At 38.6% G+C, this 12062-nt stretch overlaps 1 protein-coding gene across 9 annotated transcripts in view; it reads right to left on the reverse strand.

The window, feature by feature from the left end:
- NTRK2 (neurotrophic receptor tyrosine kinase 2) overlaps positions 1 to 12062 on the reverse strand; it is a 399889-nt gene that overhangs the window by 332839 nt on the left and 54988 nt on the right. The window lies entirely within an intron of this gene.

A 12062-nucleotide genomic window follows, 5' to 3' on the forward strand; every position in this document is an offset into this window, starting at 1 on the left:
GTCTAACTATGGAAGTCGGTTTCAAAGCATTTTTTCAAAGACATGAAGCTTAAACATAACAGCATTAGAATGTTTCAAAGCTAAAGAAATCACAGTTAAGTATCATAGGTAAAATTGATCATGCTTTTTAGAATACAACAGAAAAAGTTCTATGGATCATTATTCCAATGAAAAGTTCTCTTTTGGAAAAATGCTGAGAAAGTACTCATCATCAGATTAAATATCAAAGATCAGAAACGTTTTTAAATATTTCAGGACAGTATTGTTTTTATACTTTTCTATTTAAAAAGCTGGCATTTCTTTATTTTTTTATTTTTATTATTTTTGTGTTTTGCTTTTTAGGGCCATACCCATGGCATATGGAGGTTCCCAGGCTAGGGGTCTACTTGGAGCTACAGCAATGCCAGAGCCACAGCAATGCCAAATCCGAGCCACATCTGCAACCTACACCACAGCTCATGGCAACACCGGATCCCTAACCCACTGTTCGAGGCCAGGGATTAAATCCGCAACCTCATAGTTTCTAGTCAGATTCATTTCCACTGCACCACAACAGGACCTCCTGGCATTTCTTTATTAATGCTATCACTTCATTAAGCTATTATACCACTTGGATGTTTATATGGCTTTTAATCACACTATTTTTAACTCGAAGGGGGTCTCAGAATGTCAGGTCCTGCCCATCAGGTGAGCTCCTCACTTGGTATCAGAAACTCTGCTGTAGACGCCATTCACCCTAACAGCTGTGTCCCACAGAACCAGGGTGCATCATTAACTCAGGAATAACCCAGAGGTCAGATAAGGCAATTCATCTCCAACAGCTGGTAAATGGCAACTAAGCCGCCCACCTAGTGGTATCTGACCCATCAGCTCCACAATACTACATAAACTTTTCTCTTAGGATGTAGTCCTTCCTGACAAAACCATTATTATTTATTACTGAAACCAGATGACCACAAGATTTATACAGCATGTGTCTCACGGCATTCCTCCCATTTTAGAGGACTTCTCAACAAAATCTGGCTTTCAGGGGCTGGTGAAAAGAACTGTCTTCAGAACCCTTCCTTTCTGTCTGCACCCAATAGAGAGCAATGCTGTATCATTCACGAGGTTCACAACCCCCTAATACTCTGAGTTATTCAGGGCAATGAAGCAAATGGATGATAGAGAAGCAGTGCCATAACCCAGAATAAACACTGGGTCAGGAGTTAGGACCCCCAGACCCTAACCCTGGCACATACCATGTGAACTTGGGTGTGTCATTTCCTCTCTCTGTTTTCTTCTCTACAAAGTTATACTGTTCATTTAGAAGATGTAGCTCTAAGGTGTTCCTAGCTATAATACTGGATGGCAACATCCACGACAATTAAGCTTCCCAATGTATTAAGAAGAGTGTCACGGCAAGATATAAGAAATGGTTTTATCTTTTAAAAAAATCTCCTTGGACCCAGTGGTATGATCTAGGTGACTTTTTTTAAATATGAATTTTTTTAATCAAAATATATAGTCACATAGTTTGAAGAGTCTTTAACTCTATAAAACTTGTTATAAAAAACACTCATCTAGGAGTTCCTATTATGGCTCAGCAGAAACAAACCTAACTAGTATCCATGAGGATGTAGGTTCAATCCCTGGCCTTGCTCAGTGGGTTATGGATCTGACATTGCTTTGAGCTGTGGTGTAGGTCACAGACAGGGCTCAGATCTGGCATTGCTGTGGCTGTGGTATAGGCTGGCAGCTGTAGCTCTGATTCGATCCCTAGCCTGAGAACTTCCATATGCCACAAGCGCACCCCTAAAGAGAACAAAACAAAAAACAAAAAACAAAAAACAAAAAAAAACACTAATTGGCACAACATTATAAGTCAACTATACTTTAATAAAAAAAAAAAGAAAGAAAGGAAAATATACAAACTACCACTAAGATCAGGAACAAGACACTCCCACCGCTTTTATTCAACTTATTCTTGGAAGTCCTAGCCACAACAATCAGACAAGGAACATAAATAAAAGGAATCCAAATTGGAAAGGAAGAAGCAAAACCATCACCGACCATGACAGAATACAATATGTAGAAAATCCTAAAGATGCCACCAAACAACTACTAGAGCTCATCAGTGAATTTGATAAAGTTGCAGGATACAAAATTAATATACAGAAATCTGTTGCACTTCTATGCACAATGAACTATCAGAAAAAGAAATTTTAAAAATATTCCACTTACGATTGCATCAAAAAGAATAAAATACCTAAAAATGAATCTAAGGAGGTTAAAGACTTGTACTTGGAAAACTATAAGACACTAATGAACGAAACTGAAGACAACACAAATAGATGGAAAGATATATGATGCTCATGAATTTGAAGAGTTAATATTGTTAAAATGACCACACTGCAGGTAAACTACAGATTCATGCAATCTCTAACAAAATACAAATAGCATTTTTCATAGAACTAGAACAAATGATTCTAAAATTTGTATGGAAACACAAAGGACCCCAAATAGCCAAAATGGTCTTGAGAAAGAAGAAAAAAGCTGGACGTATCAGGCTCCCTAATTTCAAACTATACTACAAAGCTAGAGTAATCAAAAAAGTGTGGTCAGGTACAAAACAGACACATACATCAATGGAACTGAACAGAGAGCTGAGAAATGAATCCATACTTACACATACAGTTAATCTACAACAAAGGAAGCAAGAATACATAGCATAGAAAAGACAGCTTTGAAGAATAAATGGTGTTGGACAGCTACATGCAGAAGAATCAAACTGGACTCCTTTCTCACACCATGAAAAAAAAAATTCAAAGTGGATTAAAGGCTTAAAAGTAAGACCAGAAACCATAAAACTTCTAGATGAAAACATAAGCAATACGTTATTTGACACCAGTCTTAGCAATTGTTTTAGGGTCCTGAGTAATTTTTTTTTTACTTTTTCAGGTAAGGAAAACAAAAGCAAAAATAAAGAAATGTGGAGTTCCCGTCATGGCGCAGCAGAAACGAATCCGACTAGGAACCATGAGGTTGTGGGTTTGATCCCTGGCCTTGCTCAGTGGGTTAAGGATCCAGTGTTGCTGTGAGCTGTGGTGTAGGTCACAGATGTGGCTCAGATCTGGCACTGCTGCAGCTCCTATTCGACCCCTAGCCTGGGAACCCCCATATGCTGCGAGTGTGGCCCTAAAAAGAACAAAAAACAAACTAACAAAAAAATGTAACTATGACCAACTAGGAAGCTTTTGCACAGCAAAGGGAACTATAAACACAGTGAAAAGGGCTGCCTACTGAATGGGAGAAATGTTTGCAAACTATATATCTGATAAGGGGTTAGAATCTAAAATATACAAGAACTTACACAACTCGACATTTAAAAAACCAATTAAGAAACTGGCAGAGGATAGAATATAATGGAAAACAGTATGAAAAAAGAAATATATATATATGTATGACTGGGTCACTATGTTGTAATTGTGAATTACAATTGTGAATTGCAGAATTTGACACAACCCTGTAAAAAAGTGGGCAGATGATCTAAACAGACATTTTCCAAAGAAGACATGCAGATGACCAACAGGAATGGGAAGATGCTCAACATCTCTAATCACCAGGAAAATGCAAATCAAAACCACAGTGAGATATCTCACCCCTTTCATGATGGCTATTATCAAAAAGACAACAAACAAGTGTTGGCAAGGATATGGAGAAAACGGAACCCTCATGCTCTGTTGGTAAGAAAGTAAACTGGTGCAGCGATTATGGAAAAGAGTATGGAGATCCCTCAAAAAATCAAAAATAGGTCCAGCAATTCCACTACTGGGTATTTATCCAAAGAAAATAAAAACACTAATCAGAAAAAATACCTGTGCGCCCTTGTTCATTGCAGCACTACCCACAACAGCCAAGATATGGAAGCAACCTAAGTGCCCATCAGTGGATGAACAGATAAATAATATGGAATATGGAATATTCCATTCCATGTAAAATGGAATATTAGCCATAAAATAGAATGAAATCTTAACAGGTGCGACAATATGGATGGAGCTGGAGGGTATTATGCTACGGGAAATAAAGCAGAGAAAGACAAACACCATATGATTTCCCATTTACCTGGAATCTAAAAACCAAAATAAGTGACAAACATAAAACAGAAACAGAGTTACTGATACAGAGAACAATTAGGTGGTTGCCAGAGAGGAATGGAGTTGGAGGAGGAAAGAAAGAGGTGAGAGAGATTAATTGCAAAACACACACACACACACACACACACACACAGCCCTGTGAAATGTATAAAATGTACAGTGTGGGGAATATAGTCAATAACAATGTAGTATCTTTGTTCAGCGTCATGTTAAAACTGGGCTTAGCATGGTCATCATTTTGAAATGTACAGAATATTGAATCACCATGTCGTATATCTGGAACTAATAGAGTATTGTAGTTCAATTATACTTCAAAAACAAACTAACTAGAAAACTCAGAAAAAGAGACCAGATTTTTGGTTACCAGAGGTTGAGGGTGGAGTGGGTGGAAGGAGGGGAAATTAGATGAAGGCAGTCAAAACATACAGACTTGCAACTATAAGTAGATACTAGCGACATACAACACAAGGAAAATTTCCCATTTCTTTAACTATGTATCTACATGAGATGATGGATGTTCACTGGTCTTATTACAATCATCAGTTCATGATGTATGTAAGTCAAATCATTACGCTGTATACCTTAAACTTATACGGTGCTGTATGCCAATTACACCTCAATAAAACTGGAAAAAAAATAAAATTACAAACTCAGAAAAAAAAAAATTCAAACGGCTGTGCGAAAAATAGTACCTATGTGCCACTACTTTCTATTCCCCAGAGGCACTCATTTCATCTCCTTTAGCTTCTTCTTTGGGTATTGATCTCTGTATTACTAAACAGTATGCTTATACGGTTACTACTTTGTTTTTCTGTTTACATTATCTACTGACCTCCCACCACTGAAGATGAAAACTAAGCTCACATTCACATGGAAAAGCCAGCCCTCCCCACGTGCCTATACCATGCTCAAACTACACTGTCTTCATACCACATGCTATGAACCTTTGCTGTCTAAATATAAATATGACCTTTACTAGAAATACATAAACCCTATGGACAGGTGAACGATTGTGTGTAAAGTTAACATATTTTATCAAATGTAAATACGGGGGATCCCTATGTCCATATTTGGTAGTATGTGTATCCGTCTTTCTCTCTGTGGTTCTCACAGGCTCACCTCCCCTTGGAGTGCCTTGGGATCTTTGTTTTATCCTCTTTAGAAAATAAATTTCTACTTTATACACCTAGGATGGATGGAACAAAAACCTTTCAACCACTCTTCTGCATTCACGTGACCTGTACTTTCACTTTCTGAGCCTTGCATTAGTGTTGCCATATCAACAGGGCTCTTCTCTTGGCTTTCCCCACTGCCAACTTGGTAAGCAGCATTCTCAGCCTTTAAGGCAGTCACCACTCATCCAACTACTTTTCAGTGTGCAACCACAAAAACAAAAAGTTTTGGAGTTCCCTGTTGGCTCAGCCAGTTAAGGATCCAGTGTCGTCACTGCTGTGGCTCAGGTCACTGCTGTGACAGAGGTTCAATCCCTGGCCCAGGAACTTCCATGTGCCATGGGTGCAGCCAAAAACAAAAACCAAACAACAACAAAAGCATAGCTTTATTGACTCCTCTCCCATATACGTGTATTAATGGATTTATCTGCTGAGTTTGGAGTAGCCATGGAGCCAGGACTTGTCATAATCTTTGAGGCATGACCTCCTCCACCAGCATGTGCCACCAACAGAGCCACACGCTTCTTGGCACCCACAAGTATAAATTTCCTACCTTTCATAAATGCGTCTAATAGTTTGGAAATTCTGAGCAGGAAAAAGAGTAAAATAAAGAGATTCTCATTAGAGAATGCTATGTCATAATCCTAATTTCCCCCATACAACCTAATGTCTTTTTTTCCCCTTCAAGCTTAACTTTACATAATTAACAATGCTAAAACTGTCTGCTTAATTATAGTATTAGCAATAGCATTTACTGGGCATTCAAAGAACCAGAAATTCTTGTCTAGTACTTTAAATTTGTGTTTTGTTTCATTTAATCCTTACAACCAAGCTTGAAGTTAAGTATCTGTCCTCATGCAATTCATGAAGAATGTGAGTTTTAAAAAACTCAAATACACCTTCCAAAGTTGCCCAAGAACCTGAGATTTGAACTCAAAGATCAAGGTGATCGACACTACAAGAAACTACCCTCCCCAGACTGCACGTACCTATTTTCACATGGACTATAAATACCAACACATATCCATAATCTAGGAATTTGGTGCATTTAAAAAATAATTCCGTGTCTATTTGTGAGAGAAGAGTGAGTCTCCTTTATTTATAGAGAAATTGTATCACCCTGTCATAGCAATTTCCAAAGGAGTCTGTGCAAAATTGGCCAAGTCTAGATCTTTTAAATGTAAAGTCTTCCACAAATGAGTAAGCATCTGACTCACGTTAATTCTACAGCATTAATATGCTGGCCAAAGATTCAATAATGGAAAAAACAATCTGTACTTGAAATATCACTTGAGGTTTAATTAGCACAATAAAAATGAATTGGGAGGCATGAATAGCCAAGGAAGGATAAACCATTTGCCAGGCACTACTTCCTGGCTTAATAAGATTTGAAATCGGCACAAGTACAGAGCAAAGCTCAGCATCGCTTCCAAGAGCTTCTAGCACTACTGTAATGGGATCTTGATTTAAACTTCCGGGCTGTCTTCCTTTACACTCTGAGAAACCTCACTGGAGATAAGAGATGACCAGCTGCCCAGGCAAACAGACACCTCTGGGTCAATGGTTGTGGACCTGGATGTGGTCAGAAAGGACACACCAGCCAGTAGCTCTCAGCAGAAAATCATCCAGCCTCCAGCAAAAAGGCTGCCTTTCTTTAGACCAAAGCTTCCTAAACTTAGGTGCCAATGAAGCGCCAGCAGATCTTGTTAAAAATATTTTATCTTTTCCAGTAGGTCTGGGTTGGGGTCTGAGAATCTACATTTCTAACACATTCTCTGTTCCAAGGACCACACTTCCAGTAGCAAGGATTGAGACAATGGGTGTGGGACATGAATTATTCATTGGGTTTTTGTTTGGACAACTATTCTTAAACCTGGCAGGGCCCTGAGCAATCATCTAGTCCATCAAACTTTCCCCACTGTGTGTTCTGTGGAGCTCAAATTCCTTGAGAGGCTCTGTGTAGGAGGAAAAAAAAAAAAATCCAAGATTAAAAAAATAATAATAAACTGTAAGAAATTCTGTAACTCTGGATGTTCACCATGCCCCTTACCATATTAAAAGTTTTAAGAATTCTATGGAGTTCCCATCGAGGCTCAGTGATAATGAGCCCAACTAGTATCCATGAGGACACGGGTTCAATCCCTGGCCTTGTTCAGTGGGTTAAGGATCCGGCGTTGCCATGAGCTGTGGTGTAGGTCTCAGATGTGGCTCGGATCTGGTGTTGCTGTGGCTGTGGTGTAGGCGGGCAGCTCCGATTCAATCCCTAGCCTGGGAATGCCATACACATTCCAGAAGCGGCCCTAAAAAGACAAAATAAAATACAAAAAACAAAACATTTCTAAGAATTCCTGCTTGAAAACAACCATTTAACTTCCATTGATCTTATTTTCCCCAAGCCTGAGTACATACCTTTTCTTGGTAATATCACACCGTTGCTTTGTTACTTTTATTTGAAGTAATTTGACAAAATATCAGGTACATACTTAATTCAAATGTAAAATATATTTAAAGCTAAATATTCATATTGATAGTGGTGATAACTTTAATAGGTAATATTTATGAAGGACTTAATACACACTAGCCTTCTGAAATATTTTCCCTATTATCTTATCAGCCATCCTAAAAGCTGTAGAAAACAGATGTCATCGGGATCCCTATTTACAGCTGAGGAGGTAAAAGCTGATGAAGCATCACAAGTAAACAGCTAAGGGAGGAGGGGTTGGCCCTGACCCACATCTGTCTGTCTGGGGCCTTAACCAATACATTGATCAGCTGCCTCCTTTGCAGGGCTCTCCCACACACACCTCAGCTCCCATCCACTGGTGCACACTTCTTTTTTTTTTTTTTTTTTTGTCTTTTTGCCATTTCTTGGGCCGCTCCCGTGGCATATGGAGGTTCCCAGGATAGGGATCAAATCAGAGCTGTAGCTGCCAGCCTACGCCAGAGCCACAGCAATGCGGATCCGAGCCGCGTCTGCCACCCACACCACAGCTCACAGCAATGCCAGATCCCTAACCCACTGAGCAAGGCCAGGGATCGAACAAGCAACCTCATGGTTCCTAGTCGGATTCGTTAACCACTGAGCCAGGGCGGGAACTCCTGGTGCACACTTCTTGAAAATCAACCATATGGACCAGGCCCTTTGATCATCAAATTAAAGTAGGCACGTTCTCGCTTGCTAATCATTGAAGAAAACTAACCTCTAAGCATTCTAGAAATAATAACTGGGCTTTGCCATAACTGAGACGGGCCAAGTTTGGGTTTTATTTTTCAAGATCCATCTCTAGGTCTGAATTGTGTTCTTTTTCACCTCATTTCAGTGAGCTCATTTCATAAGCCTCGGTTCATTTTGCCTCGGGTCATCGCTCTGTGTGCATAAAAATATTCAAGTAAATGATGGCTTTTGTCAGCTCTCTGTCTTCTCTCCAACTCACTTTCTATCTATCTTCCTGGCATATCGTCCAACTTCTGTGTCCCCTAAATATACATATTTCACTACCAGGAGTGAAGCCAGAATCAGCCTGACCTATTTAGAAGTGGCTGCTTTACACCTGCTTGCAAAAATGGCAGAAAATTAGCAGAGTGACTTTCCAAGCTCAAATGGGAAACTGTGCTTCTAGGCTTGTGTGAGCTGTGTCATGACAGTGACAGCAACCACAAAACTTCTAAACACCAAAATCTAAACAGCAGCTGAAAGCTTAGAAAAAACAGTTTTATTTGCTATTCTAAAAAGATAAAGAAAAGCAATGGCCCACTGTGTGGCTTGCTGTGTTTTAGTAGATAAAACCTGATCTCTAATAAAAGGAAGCTAAGCAGTACACTAGACTTTGTAAACATTTTTAAGAAAATAAAAAAAAAATCAATCTGGCTAAGATGCCAAGAAAATAATGCTTTTTTACCAATCTAACTTACACATGGAGTATTAAAATAGCGTTTCCTTTTCATCTTCTGTGAATGCTAAGAACATGGAATTACTACCAATCTATTTTCCTGGTTTAAAACAAACAAAAGATGGAGTATGTACAAATATGCGAAACAGACATGCATACTACAAATTGTAGTGGAAAGCAAAAGTAAATCTTGAAAATAAATCATTAAAATCAGTTTACCACAAGAAAACGGGCCTCTCCTCCTGGGCAGCTATGAACTGACCTTTCTCAACGTAAATAATATTTTGTTGCTGTGTCTTCAAGAGACTCTACACTTAAAGTTTCAAGGTTGGAAAAGTGGAAAATTGAAATTGTCATCGCAAATAACAAAGAAACCGAAGGGAAGGCTGATTTCCATCCATGGGACTGTTAAGGGTGTTTTATACAGTAACTATGGAGTCATTCAACCCTCAGCTGAATTACCGTCTTCAGCTCACTGTGGGGCTAGCATGTTGTATGGTAACTAGTTTCTAGTAAAATGGGTGGTGGAGGAATTCTTTTTTTTTTTTTTTTTTTTTTTTTTTGTCTTTTCTAGGGCTACTCGCGTGGCATATGGAGGTTCCCAGGCTAGGGGTCTAATCGGAGCTGTAGCTGCCGACCTACACCACAGCCACAGCCACAGCCACAGCAACACAGGATCCCAGCTGCCTGTGCGACCTACACCACAGTTCACGGCAACGCTGGATCCTTAACCCACTGAGCGAGGCCAGGGATCAAACCCGCAACCTCATGGTTCCTAGTCGGATTCGTTTCTGCTGCACCACGACGGGAACTCCCGGGTGGAGGAATTCTTTTGATTTGACCCAAAAAAATACTGCCTTTCTTAAATATATGTGTTGCCTACTTAGACCAGAGCCTTTCACCCACTAGCAAAACTTCCTGAAAGAATACTCTTTCATAGATTTAAACCATGATTATAGTATAAAAAGAATTAAAGCATAAACAACACTGTCTTTTAAGGATTCCATTTAGCCACAGAAAATGACGGAAAGGTCTGTACTGCAAAACTCACTGTGAAGACCAACCAAGGATATAAAAATCTAGATTATACAATGTTATATAAAATGTCATTGAAAAACCCTAAAAGAAGCAGCAGGAACGTTTTTATTTGGAGTGATATCAGCACAGCCTGGGAAAATAACCACTCTTCATTAGTTCCTGTGATTCAGTCTCTATCTTCAGAACCAGTGCTTACAAAACCTCTTTTTTTCCCCCCGACTAACGTGGAAATTTTGCATGCATATATTTTGTTGCATTGCAATTAATACAGTTTTTCTAAGGTTAAAAAGGCCCTTGTGGAGAAACAGACCACAACATGTTTCACAGCGGGAATAAATTTACAGTAATTCACCGCAGGAGGGGTTGTTAGAAAAATATTGTGAGACGTTTTGACTGTGCTGTGAATGGGAACAGGAATGGTGCAGTTACATTTCTCAGCCCTGCCTACTGTGCCCGCTCAATCACTAAGGGCAGAGAAAAAAGAAGAAAGGAGAGTCTTTTGAAATGCAATGATGACAGAAATTTCCAAGGGAACTACAAAATGCTAAAATATGGAAGAATTTGGCTAGAATAATATAAATATTTAAGATATCTTTACTTAGCTGAAATAGCTGGACTATTATATTAAAAACCTGGTCCAATCTGATCATTAATATAATATAGTTCCCGCATTTATTGCTTGCTCAATCAGCAAATATTATTCAAATGCCGTTATGTTCAAGGGATAAATCAGGGTCCAAGAAGGATGTATTTGTTTATAAAACATAGAGGAGTTCCTTCCCGTCGTGGCTCAGGGGTTAATGAACCCAACTAGCATCCATGAGAATGTAGGTTTGATCCCTGGCCTCAATCAGTGGGTTAAGGATCCAACGTTGCTGTGAGCTGTGGTTTAGGTTGAGCTGCAGCTCGGATCTGGCATTGCTGTGGCTCTGGCATAGACTAGCAGCTACAGCTCTGATTTGACTGCTAGCCTGAGAGCCTCTGTATGCCACGGGTGCAGCCCTAAAAAGACCAAAAAAAAAAAAAAAATGTAGAGAATTAGTTCATCAGATAACACTTACACGATGAAATACTAAAAAGGGATTTTTTTAAAGAAAGCCCATTTTATAAAGGAATAAATCCCAACACTTCTTTTTAACTGAAATTAAAATATTACCAGTTGCAAACTAAATGCAATGGCCATAGTTATTGACAAATTGTTGAGTTTATAATCTTGAAATATGCAAGACCATACTCCTACAAATTACTTTTAGAGTTAGCTAACAAGTTTCATCCAAAAAAAAAAAAAAAAAAACAGGTGGAAATAAGATGAACTCCATGAATTTGTGACCTAATTAAACATAGCGGATATTGTTTTAAAAGTTTGCTGAGTGCAAGACCTAAAAGAAAAGCCAGCTGACCATTAATCCGTGTTTTAAACAAGACATCAAACTTGGAGATTTGGGGATATTACCCAATTTCTCCAACATGGAATTTCAGAGACAAAATTCAAATTCAACAATCTAGTATAATTTACTGCTCAATCTAACTTCTCTTAAAGAACCAAAGTTGGGAAACCGTCACGAGGAAAATTAATACATGACTAAGCCCCAAACTGAAGTCTCCGCTTCTCACCTCAAATCTCTAGAAATTATGTTAATTTTTTTCTATCACAATTTTTTAATTTTGTTTTTTCATTTTTTTATTATAGTTGATTTGCAATGTTCTGTCAATTTCTGCTGTACAGCAAAGTAACCCAGTCATACATACATACATACATATATATATATAATATATATATTCTTTTTCTCATATTATCTTCTATCATGTTCTATCACAAGTGATTG

Source organism: Sus scrofa, chromosome 10 (assembly GCF_000003025.6).
Source record: "Sus scrofa isolate TJ Tabasco breed Duroc chromosome 10, Sscrofa11.1, whole genome shotgun sequence".
NCBI lineage: Eukaryota > Metazoa > Chordata > Mammalia > Artiodactyla > Suidae > Sus > Sus scrofa.